The 12,807-nt window shown below is 40.7% G+C and overlaps 1 long non-coding RNA gene across 1 annotated transcript; it reads left to right on the top strand.

Moving 5' to 3' along the window:
• The first annotated feature begins 719 nt into the window (after positions 1-719).
• Positions 720-5,285, top strand: LOC139076434 (uncharacterized). The gene is made up of 3 exons (XR_011528041.1): positions 720-950; positions 3,398-3,652; positions 3,745-5,285. It is a non-coding gene; the product is annotated as an uncharacterized lncRNA (long non-coding RNA).
• Positions 5,286-12,807: the final 7,522 nt, after the last annotated feature.

The following is a 12,807-nucleotide window of genomic DNA, read 5'->3' as shown; positions in this document are numbered from 1 at the left end:
AACTGAAGAACAGAGAGGTTACGTTCTTTGCCCAAAGTTACATAACTGTTAAGAGTTGGAGCTGGGTGATCCACACTGAGGCAATGCAGACACAGCGTTGCTCTAGTTGTGAAATAGCAATGACAAGACCAAGGGCTTCTGAATCTTTATGTCAAATCCTTCTAGAGATCCATAACCAACACTGTTTCTGTCCCCAAGATGCAGTTTTCAGGTGCCTGTTCTAGACCACTTGGTATTGAAGTGAGTAGGAAATACTCCCACTCATGCACACATTCGTACATGTGCTCCCATGCACACTTACCCCATTCTAAGTCCTGAACTTCTATGAACTCAGGATCATAACAAAAAGGCAATAAAATGTGGTGCTGTTTCCAAGCAAGTTTCCTCTTAATGAAATGGAGCTAGAATATTGCCATGACCTAAATTCCAGGGATGTTACATAAAGGAGCCAGCTACCATGTTGTACAGTGATTGATTCTCCTTGGAAAAACGGAAATGATAATTATACACTGGCATAGCCTCAGGGAACATCAGGGGAATTCAAAAAAAAAGAAAGAAAGAAAATTGAGAAAATTGCAGGTTAGACCCCTTGAGGCCCTTTGTCAATGAGCACAATAGGACTGGGTTTCCCGGGTGTTCTCAGGGCTCATTATGCAGCAAGCCCCTGGCTCTGTCCTTTCCAGAAAGAGTCCAGAAGCTGCTCTTGCAACTTGGCCTCTGTTCTGAACTCAGCAGAGCACTGGCAGCAGGGCCTTGGAGTATGATTCAGATAGTTCTGGGATGGAAAAGTGGAAGCACTATGGAAGTGAAAACAACGAAGGAGAGCACCCTCGGGGAACCATGTCCATCACCTCTCCCTCCGCCCACTTCCTATACTCCTGAGCTCAGCCCTCGGCAGTAGTAGCCTCTGTAAGAAGAAAACCAAGACTCAATCTCCAATGGATTGACAGGTAATTCAAAAGAGATGTTATAGGGAAAATGTCAAAGAGAAAATGTGGGGAACAAAGAAGTGGAGAGGAGTCAAGAAAAATGCCTTGTCAATTACTGTTAGTGAAAGGAAATCATAGCTCTGAGAGGAGGAACGGGGAGGCTGTGGCTGATACACCACAACCTGCCATGTTAATGAAGGCAGAGCTGACTGTGATAACCGGTTAATCTCCAGATCTCATTGACTTAGCACTGTCTTCTGTCTGCCTAGCATCTGTTGGTATGTAGTTAATTAGGGGACCTCTCTAAGAAGATAGTGGGATCAGAGCGTTAATAATTCTTTACAGCTCAAAAGGGTGAGGGGCCTTTCTCCATCCCATCCTTTCTGGGCGTTTTGGTTCTGAACACAGCAACAGCTGAAACTGAGTGTAAGGAGAAGGAAAGTGATCATTTGCAATCCAATGTAAGATACTTATCTTGAAACTAGATTAAAATATATCTATATCATATCTACATATCTATATCTATCAGAGTATCTATACCCATACCTGGTACATGTTTTGTTATTATTCCTACCAAGTAAGTCTCATCCTTATCATAGACTCCTCCATGTCAGGGATTCTTCTATTATTATTATAACCCCACCTCCACCTGCAAGGCACACACTCACACACACACACAACGCTGCTTGAAAAAGCAGTCCATGACACTAAGTTGCTTTTGATGCATTCTATTGAAGAAACAAGACATAGAGGCAAAAAAAAAAGAAAACCCACAATTCAAAATAATTTATAAGAATCAAGTAATACAGTAAGCAAGTGATGTGAGAGCTCCACCATTTTAGGCAGCAAGCTGGAGTAAGGTGGGGGAGGGTAAAGGGTACACTCCAAGTGAAGTTATCTCACACTGAAGGGCTATTCTGGAAGCTGCATGCAGTACTTTGACTTACATCCTACTTGTCAGACCCTAGTTACAGGTCCATACCTACTGCAAGGGAATCTGAGAAGCATGAATTTTTGCAGTGTTTTGTGACTGGGAATGGAGTCCTAGAACAAAATAAAATCAGTTCTAGAAAAAAAAAATGCCAAACTATGTTTTCCCCAATCTGAGCATATGCTGGAAATTTCAACTCTGCTATGAGCTTTGCTCTGACTAAGGATCTAGGCTGTTGTGGTGACGGTGTGCTATTGGAAGACATGATTTCAGCAAGCAGAGGGAAGAAGCATAGTGTCAAGTGAAGATGGTACCCAAGGACAATCTTCTGTTTATTGAAACATGCAGGAGCTTGGCCACAGCGTGATAAGTGGGGGATGACAGGGCAGCAGAAATGTCTACAGCAGCAACCAGGGCTCACCAGCATCCCCAGACATTCTAGGGCTTAGAAGGGCATTGGGAAATTATACACAAGGGTTGGGAAGCACTCACTTGGGGTGGTGAAAAAGCACTCTTCTTGACCCTACTCTGCCAGAAGAGGTTTCTCTGCATAGCTGGGGAAGAGGAGAGTGGGGTCAAGGTAAACTCAATCACAGGGCAGTGTGAACTGAGGAAACTCTTTAAACTGTCCGTGGAATATTACCAGAGTATCTAAATTTATTTGGCTGATGTCCTAATGCAGCCTAACACAAGAAAGACTTGGTATCTCTCCTCTCTGCCATGTCTTTCTCCTTCCTCCTAACTCCTTTTGACCAACCGTGGGGAGTGAGTGAGTTCATTGCCTGAGCAGAATTAGGTCAGACCAGAGCTGAATATCAAGCTGACAGAGGGGAGTTTGGTGCCAAAGTTGATTAAATGAGAAGTGAAAAGAAAGTCTCACTCTGAATCCAAATATGGGAATTTAGAAAGGAAAAGGCTAATATTAGACTTCTTAAGAATTAGTACAGAATGATACGTTTATTATCAGAGAATCAAGAAGTTTCCATCTGTGTTATTACTTTATTGTAAAGAAGTCACATTTTCATGTTGATAGATGTTTAAAACACTCGAGGTTTAGCTGTTAGGGTAAAAATTGTTAATTTCTCACATGGAAAGTCTTGAAAAACTGCCTATTACTGCTCTTCAAATACATATCATGACATACTTTGTTACGGCAGGGTCATCTCTTAAGAGTTTTCTAACTGCCACCGTCCCACCCCAGACTGAAAGAGCAATTCTCTGTCAAAAAGGGGACAGCTTCTGACAGTCTTGCTTCTACACAGAAATGACAATCTTATTAATAATGCTAAGCTGATATTGTAAATATATTATCACCACTGTCACACCAACTGCCTATGTTAAACAATAATTACTAACTAGTTTCTGCAAATGTATTATAAAAGCGTGGCTAATCTGAACTATTTTCCTCCTCCCTATTTTATTAAAAAAAATTGGGTGATTCAGAGAAAGCAATCTGTTACCTGGAGGAATGTAGAATTTTTAAATGATCTTTTTTTTTTTTTTTAAAGATTTTATTTTTTCCTTTTTCTCCCCAAAGCCCTCCGGTACATAGTTGTATATTCTTCGTTGTGGGTCCTTCTAGTTGTGGCATGTGGGACGCCGCCCCAGCGTGGCTCGACGAGCAGTGCCACGTCCGCACCCAGGATTGGAACCAACGAAACACCGGGCCCCCTGCAGCGGAGCGCGTGAACCCAACCACTCGGCCACGGGGCCAGCCCCTAGAATTTTTAAATGATCTTTGATCAGTGTTTTTAAGAATCTTGTGAAAATGGTGGTTCAGGTAATAAAAGAAGTAAGTTACAGCCTTCAGCTGGTATCTTTCTCCCCCAAATTTAATGATAATGAATATTTAACTGACTACTTTCGCTTCTAATTTATCTCCAGGATGCCCATCATAGATGTTGTCTGGACACCCATTCTACTCTCCCTAATAGCAGGCTGGAATCTTCTAGATCTCTGCTTCTCTTCTTCCAAGGACATCTGTTCTTCAGCCTCACAGACGTCTATCCCTTTACTCCTCCCCTCGCCTGCCCTCTTTAGATGCCCCCTCCCCCGACTTTGAAGCCTCCCTATTCAGCCTACACCCCAAGAGGGAATTTTTTTTTTAATCAGTATCTCCCCCAGACCCTGGTCTTCCTTTTCTATCTTGTCTTCTGCCACTTTCCAGCAAAACACAAACCAGAATCAATCAAACTTCCGTTTTCTTTTCTTTTAACCGGGAGCATCAGATACTGCTGCAGAAAATCGCACACTTTTGTGTATTGATTCTACTACAAATTCGTGGTTTCTAGCGTCAGTTGTTTCCTTAACACTGCCCGGAAATCCTGTCTGTTCCCAAAGAGCTGTTGTTCCTCATTATGGTGGGGCTGAGCTTTGCCATGCTCCATTCCCAGCTACAGCCTGGCTCTGACCCTGGGATTGCACGCTCCACACGAGCTCCGCGGAGCCTTCTCTTTGCTGAGTCTCTGATAAATGACCACGAGTGGAGACTCTGGGCTGGATAACTGGGCTCATATCCTGACTGTACCACTTATCAGGTGTGTCCTTTGGGCAAGTTTCTTCCCTCTCTGAAGTTTCCATTTTTCACCTATAAAACAGATCTAAAAAGGGAAGAATGATGTGAATAATATGGGTATAATTTTAAAACTTTAGTCCTATAATCTTTATCGTTTAATCGGAGTAGTCCATTTACTAAACACTAAATTTAATCGTTGATATACTGAGTTTAAATTTTCCATCTTAGTATTTGTTTTCTATTTGTCCCTCTTGTTCTATATCCTTTTTCCACTCATTTCTTGCCCTTTTTTGGATTAATCAAGTATTTTTTTGCCTATCATCGTGATTAAAATGATTTTTGTTTGGGTTAGGAAACTATCGTTAACTGTGGGATTAAGGATTTGTTTCAGGGAAATTGACAGGGATGAAATTCTTGATGTGGACAGCAGGCTGTTCTTCTTTTATTTACTGAGCACGTACTCTATACCACATTCTGTTCAAGGCTCTGGGAATCAAGCAGGGCATAAAAGCAGGCAAATGCTCTGCCTTCACATTGTTTATGGTCTAAAAGAACAAAAAGCGTGAACTCTGAGGTCAGATGGGCCTGGGGCCAGAAACTAGCATTGCCACTAATTAGTTGTATGACCTTAGACAATTGCCTACACAGTTTCTTCAACTATGATCCTTTCTTTGGAGGGTTATCATGAGGACTAGAGAGAATGTATAGACAGCTGCAACACAGTTGGGACACATAGGAGGTAATAAATGGGGCTGTAATCAATTATTATTATTATTATATTCACCAAATTCTAACCATCTGAATGCTTAGCCACAAACTAGTATTATTAAATATGTGCCAAATGGAGACCATTTAGTGTTACTCTCACTTACTCTCTGCCTACACAATAAAACTGTTGCATATGTGTCTTAAATGTTTGTATTTTTCTGTACTCTGATTTTCAATTTTGTGAACATGATTTAACCCATGGTCTATGAGTTTGCAATAATAATAGGATTTGGAATAATAAGCATGTGCAACATATGGTGACATTTGCCATCTTCCTTATGAAGGCAGATGTTTAAAGTTAGTGTCATATTACTTCTCGCAATTATTATTAACTACTAAGTTTAATGTTCATGTGAAAAGGATGTTAGGAAATCAAGATCATGACTTTAAAATAGTACTATCTGCAAATATAACTGCCTGGAATTGCATAATTAATTAGCATAAAATCGCTTTTCAAATTATCTGGCTCATGACTACAATTTTTCACGTTGGAACTACTAGAAGTTCAAACTCTTTATAGTTATCCTTGTATTGAAGTTATTACTGGCATTTTAATATATTTCTCACTCATTGGCTATCACCTAGACACCAGGGACTGAATCTCTCATGCTGTCCACTAGTATGTGCTCTTGGTTGTACCTCCCAGGAAAGTGCAATTTAATTGGAAAAGAGTGATTGATTGTATTGCCAGAGAAGGTTATTAGAAGTGGTTCTGGAACTATACTTTGCATAAGAATCACCTGGGAGACAGCTGGAAGCGAAGGATGGTGTGTCTGGGGGCGGGGGTTGGGGATTGCTATAAATGCAGATGCTTGGGCTCCAGTCCCCGAGACTCCAGTTGATAGATTGGCCATGGATAATCTCTTTTTTTTTTTTTTTTAAGATTTTATTTTTTCCCTTTTTCTCCCCAAAGCCCCCCGGTACATAGTTGTATATTCTTTGTTGTGGGTCCTTCTAGTTGTGGCATGTGGGGCGCTGCCTCAGCGTGGTCTGATGAGCAGTGTCATGTCCGTGCCCAGGATTCGAACCAACAAAACACTGGGCCGCCTGCAGCGGAGCGCGCGAACTTAACCACTCGGCCACGGGGCCAGCCCCCATGGATAATCTCTTATCTAAAGACGGGCGCTCACTGGGGATCTCTCACTTCTTGTGCCAGTGCCCAGGAATGAAAGCTGCAGGTGGGATTTCTGCTGAATTATTATGCTTCAAAGCTCTTCTCTTAGTTTCTCCTGTGGTCATTCCACTCTAGCAAAGTTTACAACTTTACCTTGACCCCAGTTAATCTTTCAATAAATATTTATTTATAAGGAAATTATATGAGCCAGATTTCTTGAACTGAAAATTGAGCCATACAAACTGACAATTTTAACTATAATTTAGAGGAAAAATGCGAAATTAGAAATGTCAAATGAACGGTTGGCAAAAGGTGAGTTCAAATCAATTCAATTACAAAAGAACTTATTGAAGGCCTACTGAGGGCCAGCCAATTCACCAGGCCTAGGGTAGAGAAATGTATGAGACATAAGGGAGTTCAATGTCCAGCAGACCAAACAAACACATAAACAAAAACTAATAATATAATATTGTAAGCATTAAGGCATAGAGAAAGATATCCCAGGAACAATGATGAAGAAACATTCAACTTTGTCTGGATGTCCAGGGAAAAAGTGACATTGAAGTGGACCTTGAAAAATAGGTAGAAATTCATTGAGTCGAGAAGGGAGACGGGCTATCTAAGCAGCAAGACAAGTATGAGCGAGCATGTGGCGGGCTGTTGCGTTATTCAGTGTGCCTGGAGTAGTAGAAATAGACTGAGCAAATCGTCTAAGCCTGTTACAAAGGGTCTTGCATTTTTGCCAAGGAGTTGGGTTATTTTTCCGTAGGGAGCAGGGAAGAGTTAGAGGCTTTTAAAGAGAAGAATGACATGATCGGATCTGTGTTTTAGAAATACAGCTCTTACTATGACACAAAACCAAAATGGGCCATGATCTCTCTTGACCCTGGGTCTTTACATGTGCAGTCTCCTTCGCTAGCTTGCTTTTCTCGCACCGTGGGTGCTGGTTTATACTTCCCGACATGTCTTATGCCATGTCCTGAAGCACCTGGGCAGGGTGCTCTGATCTACTTAATTCCTGCTTATCTCCAGGGCTCAGCTTTAGACATTATTTCCTCTGGAAAATCTTTCCTGACAACCTCACCCCACCCCACCTCCAAAATGGGTCAAGTGCACTTGACAAGTGCTCCCCAAACGGTCTGTGATTGCCCCGATCAGAGCCTTTGTCATATGGTATCAAAATGCCTGTCTTTTTTAATAGACTGAAACTTCTTCAAGTTAAGGGGATGGACCTTGTTCAATTTATATAAATAGTGCCTGCCACTTCTCTTGTCTGGCTCATAGGAGACAGTCTATGCCTTCTTTGAATTAACTCATCTAAAGATGAGAAAATGAGTTCTTTTCAGCATGTGTTGCATTGAGGCGCATAGTACAGGGTTGGGAGCACAGACCTGAGTCAGACTCTGGCCTCTAATCTGCTCTGCTATTCACCACTGGGTGATTTGGAGGAAATTTACCTTCTCTGCACTCCTTGTTTTCTTGTTTCTCACATGAGGTTAATAATAGTATTTAATTCATGTGGTGGTTGTGAGCAGTCAACAGCATAGTACAAGGAACAGATTCCTTCCAAGGTCACATCACAGCAACATGCAGCCTCCACAGTATGACAATGGACAGACCGGTGATGTGGTCCCCTGACTGGGAAACGAACTCAGGCTTCGTTCTGCTGTGGCGAGAGCACCAAATCTTAACCACTAGACCACCAGGGCTGGCTGAAGCCGTTTAGACATATTTCTACTTTTAAATGCACGTTGTAGAAAAAGAATTAAAAATCAATGATCTAAGTATCCATCTCAGAATGTTAGATATATTAAGGCCAAATAAAGTAGAAGGAAGGAAATAATAAAGACAAGAACAGAAATCAGTGCATTAGAAGGCAAATATACAATCAAGTCAACAGAGCTAATATCTTAAAAATAAAAAAAGACTAGGAAAATGTAAAAGTTTCTCCCAAAACTGATGAAAAAGAATTAACAGAGGGCGTAAATTATTCTTATCAAGGAGTGAATAAGGGAGCTTTGCTACAGGTCTTACAGACATTAAAAAGATAGGAAGATATCTAAACATCTTTATGCAAAATAACTTGAAAATTTATGTGAAATAGACAAATTCCTAGGAAAACACAGCTTGCCAAAACCATTAGAAATAGAAAAATCCAATATCTATTTAAAAAAATGAATCTTAATAATATGATAATAACGATGGTAATGATTTTTGGAGAACCTCTTAGACCCTGGCTTCAATTTTTTTATATTGTGGGATTTTTATTAGCCTGACACCTGAATTCTCTCCCATCTCGTATTTATTCCTCCTGACAGGGGAAGGGATTACCTGATAGAGGAGCTGAGGGAAAAAACTAGATGTGCTAGTTCAGACTTTCCTTCCCTGTGTTCAAGTCTGTCTTCCTGCCGAGGTGAAGCCTTCTGATCTGCTCTCTTCTCGGCAGGTGTTAACCTGCTGGCTTTTCCTGAGTCTCCCTGCAATTGTCCAGAGATGTCTGTAAGTGGGAGGGCAAACTGTCTTCTGGGACAAAATATTAGCAAGGCTACATATCTGAAGACATTTTCTCTGATAAATTACATAAAAAATAAAAGTGATATTTAGGGCTTCATCTGCCTTACTCCTATGTCTCTCTCTCAATTCTTTTTCAACCTGAGAAAAGAAGAAAGGAACATTATTTGTTGATCTTCTAACTTCTCACAAATAAGTGGCTCCACTTCCTCATCTGTAAAATGAGGAAATCATCTCATTGAATGTTAGTATGTAGAAAGTGTTTAGAAACTTGCCTGGCAAATAAGCACTTAATTATTAATTGTTAGGTTTTTTCTCTTTTTTAATTAAATCCTTACTGCGCACCAGAACTGGGCTAAATACTTTACATTGCATTATGCTGTGTAATATTTAGAAGAAATCTATGAGGTAGGTGCTATGATGAATTACTCTTATGTCACAGATAAGGATGCTGAAATTTGGAAAAATACAGCTATTTCGTTGAAGGTCACACATTTTGTAAGGTTTGTCTCACTTCAAAGTGCACAGCTCTCTCTTGCAAATGCAAGCCATTGTTACTACGTGAGTGAAATAAGAGAGCAAGGATTCGTGGCAAAGTTGTCACTATTACTGGAGAAGAAATTTAGAGTGCAGGTTCTATTGATAGTAACCAACAGCATCAAGTCCTGAGAAAATGACAATCAGTTTGTTATGATATTTACAAGAACCCGGTCTAACAGGAGTAAAATTCAAAGCAATATTACATATTTGTCGCGCTCCAAGCATGTCCAGGAGTATTTATTTATTTACTTTTTGAGGAAGATTAGCCCTGAGCTAACTACTACCAATCCTCCTCTTTTTGCTGAGGAAGACTGACTTTGAGCTAACATCTGTGCCCATCTTCCTCTACTTTATAGGTGGGACGCCTACCACAGCATGGCTTTTGCCAAGCGGTGCCATGTCCTCAGCTGGGATCCAAACCAGCGAACCCCGAGCTTCTGAGAAGCAGAACGTGCAAACTTAACTGCTGCACCATCAGGCCGGCCCCACATGAACAGTTTAAATATTACATCATTAAAAGTAAAAAGATTTGGGCCTTTTTAAATATCACTATCTAACCTTTGGACCTCCAACTCCAGTCCTCTGATGTTTCATGGGAAAGTCTTCAAACTCTATCCTGATCATTGCCGTGCAGATTAAGTTAGATCACTTCACTTTTGCAAATGGCTCCAAAATCACCTCTCCCAGGAATCTGGGCGAGCCAAAACTCTCTCTTTTTTTTTTTTTCATTTTATTTTGTTTATTTATTTATTTTGAGGAAGATTAGCCCTGAGCCAACATCTGCTGTAATCCTCCTCTTTTTGCTGAGGAAGACTGGCCCTGAGCTAACATCCATGCCCATCTTCCTCTACTTTATATGTGGGATGCCTACCACTGCATGGTTTGCCAAGTGGTGCCATGTCTGCAGCCAGGATCTGAACCGGCAAACCCCGGGCTGCCGGAGCAGAACGGTTGCACTTAACTGCTGCGCCACTGAGTTCTTTTTCTTTTCGGCATTAACAGCCTTGTAATAGTGCTTACCGCTCAAGCTTTTCCTAGTCATTCCTGAAAAGAAGGAGAGAAATTTTTGGAAAGAATATATGATATCTGAAGCAGATCTTGGATCAATGTTTAGTGGAGAAAACATGATTTTTTAGACAAAAATATATAGGCCCCGTACGCAGATTTGGATCTTGCTGATATTCACGCAGGTGTTTGGGAAGTCTTTACGACCTGAATCTAGGCCAGGAATTAGAGAAAAAGATATGTTTCTCACACTTTAGTGAGAGAGTCTATGTGATGGGGGATTTTCAAGAGTGCATTCATTTCTGGGACTAAAATTGTATAACCCTGAGAAGGGAGCTACGTATTAAATTTCAAAGTTCTATTCAAAGAAAGCAGAGTTGTCCAAACATCGGGAGTTAATGAATTAATCGATATTCAGAAACAAACTGGAAACACTTTGAGGTTGTCTTTTTCAATGGGTTATATTTGTGTGAAGCCTTGTTGTAACGGCTGATTTGTTTTGTCTTTGGGTAAGTAGAAATCTCTTCTCAGGGACCTCAGTTTCCCCATCTGCAGTTAGGACTCAGTAAAGCACATTGGCATGCAAAGAGGATCCTTATGCAATGCCCATATTTCGCTTAGACTTCCCTGGATATGGCAGCTATAAAACCACCAATATCTGAGGCAGATTTTCCTTATGTCTGAGCTACCCTCCCAGGAGTAAGTGAAACACTTTTCAAGAGTGCCATTAGTTCTGCGGAATTGCTACTTCCTTGTATTATATGGGACCTGTGTGGCTTTTAAGCGTTAACACAACTTCCTTAAAACTGCCTCCCTGGGTCCCAAAGATTAACTAAGGCACTTGGATAAGATCTGCTCATGATTTTAACATTTTCTCTATTTTCTTTATAGGGTATATTCAGTTAGGCCACCCCAGAGTTTCCATTTTATATGAATACCCCTTCCCAACAAAAAAGAATATTTACACAGCTTGTTCTGACATCTCCAAAGTTAAAGTAGTAAAAAGAATTGTTTAAATTGCCAATCTGAAACTAATGTTCCCTTTCCAATAAGAAAGAATGTTTTTATGAAGCTTGTCCTGACACTTCTAATATTAAAACATTTTTACCTCTGCCCTTCTGAATTTAAGGCCGATCGGGCGCAGGTCCCTGTGAGGCCTGTGTATGACGTTTCCACGTGAGGTCTTGGGGGAGCACAGTCTCCTGGTCCTTTGGTTGGCTATGCTGTTTCTTTTTGCTTGTTTTCTTCCTTACATAGAAGTATTACTCAAAGTTCACGGCTTGGGCCCTTTTCCTCTTTCTCCCTAAACTCTCTTTTAGCTTCATACGTTCATACAGGGATTTGCATAGAGCAAGGGTCTATGAAAATCATAGCAACCTGCAGTCCTGAATTATCCCAAATACCAAGCAAAAACTCTATGTTCCCCTGGTAGACACTGAAAGCCCAGGGGAAAAAGAAAACTGAATTAGGAGGTACAGATGAAGAAGAAAAGAGAAGACAAGTAAAACAGTATAAATAAAAAAAGAGAGAGAAAGCACAAGAGGTTTAGTTGCCTGTTTCCAGAGAAACCACTCAGGGCCCCAGCGTTGATGGCTGCTTGGGGATCTCCCATCAGAGAAGTGGGTAAGACTCTGGATCGAAAACCACAGGAGAAACATTCATTGCGAAACTGAGAAAAACATTATTTCACTCAAGTTTATGAGGGCAAATAAATAGAAATTCTACTAAGCCCTTTCCAACTACATTTATATAAAATACATTCCATGTTGTCGATCCACACAAGTTTTAAGTCAAATTTATTTCAGAACGCTAACATGAGCAAAGCTGTTACACTTGTGTGTACATGTGGGTTGGTGGCGTCGGTGACCATAAATGACAAACAATAAGTAATAATCGTGCGGGAAGTTAAAGATTTCTACATTTTTATGCCCTTGTATCTGTAACTATTAAATGCCAGACTTGAGAGAGAGAAAACAATTTGCTAAATCACAGGTTTGGTACTAAAAACTATGTTATCTGCACAAACTTTGCATAAATAAAAGCTGTGTGTGTCAGGAGGTTTTGACAGCTGAGGCAATAGCTTAAATTTTACTCTTGAGATGTTACCGTGTCTCCAGGATCAGGGTTGAAATTATAGCTTTGAAATGTTCAGAAGTGTACACTTGATTCCTTAGGTAAATTATACATGAGGATATGCTTTAGGCATTTTCTAAACTCGTAGTTGCTTTAAGTGGTATTGAATCCCAGAGTGCTTGAGCCTCAACATAGATCAAAAAAATACTACTGATTTTAAAAGTAGTATTCCTGGGGCCAGCCTGGTGGCACAGCAGTTAAGTTAACATATTCTGCGTCGGCAGCCTGGAGTTTGCTGGTTCAGATGCCGGGTGTGGACATATGCACTGCTTATCAAACCATGTTGTGGCAGGCATCCCACATATAAAGTAGAGGAAGAGGGGCACGGATGTTAGCTCAGGGCCAGTCTTCTTCAGCAAAA

Source organism: Equus przewalskii, chromosome 16, assembly GCF_037783145.1.
Source record: "Equus przewalskii isolate Varuska chromosome 16, EquPr2, whole genome shotgun sequence".
Lineage (NCBI taxonomy): Eukaryota > Metazoa > Chordata > Mammalia > Perissodactyla > Equidae > Equus > Equus przewalskii.
The sequence above is the reverse complement of the archived record's forward strand: the minus strand, read 5'-3'. Positions and strand labels throughout refer to the sequence as shown.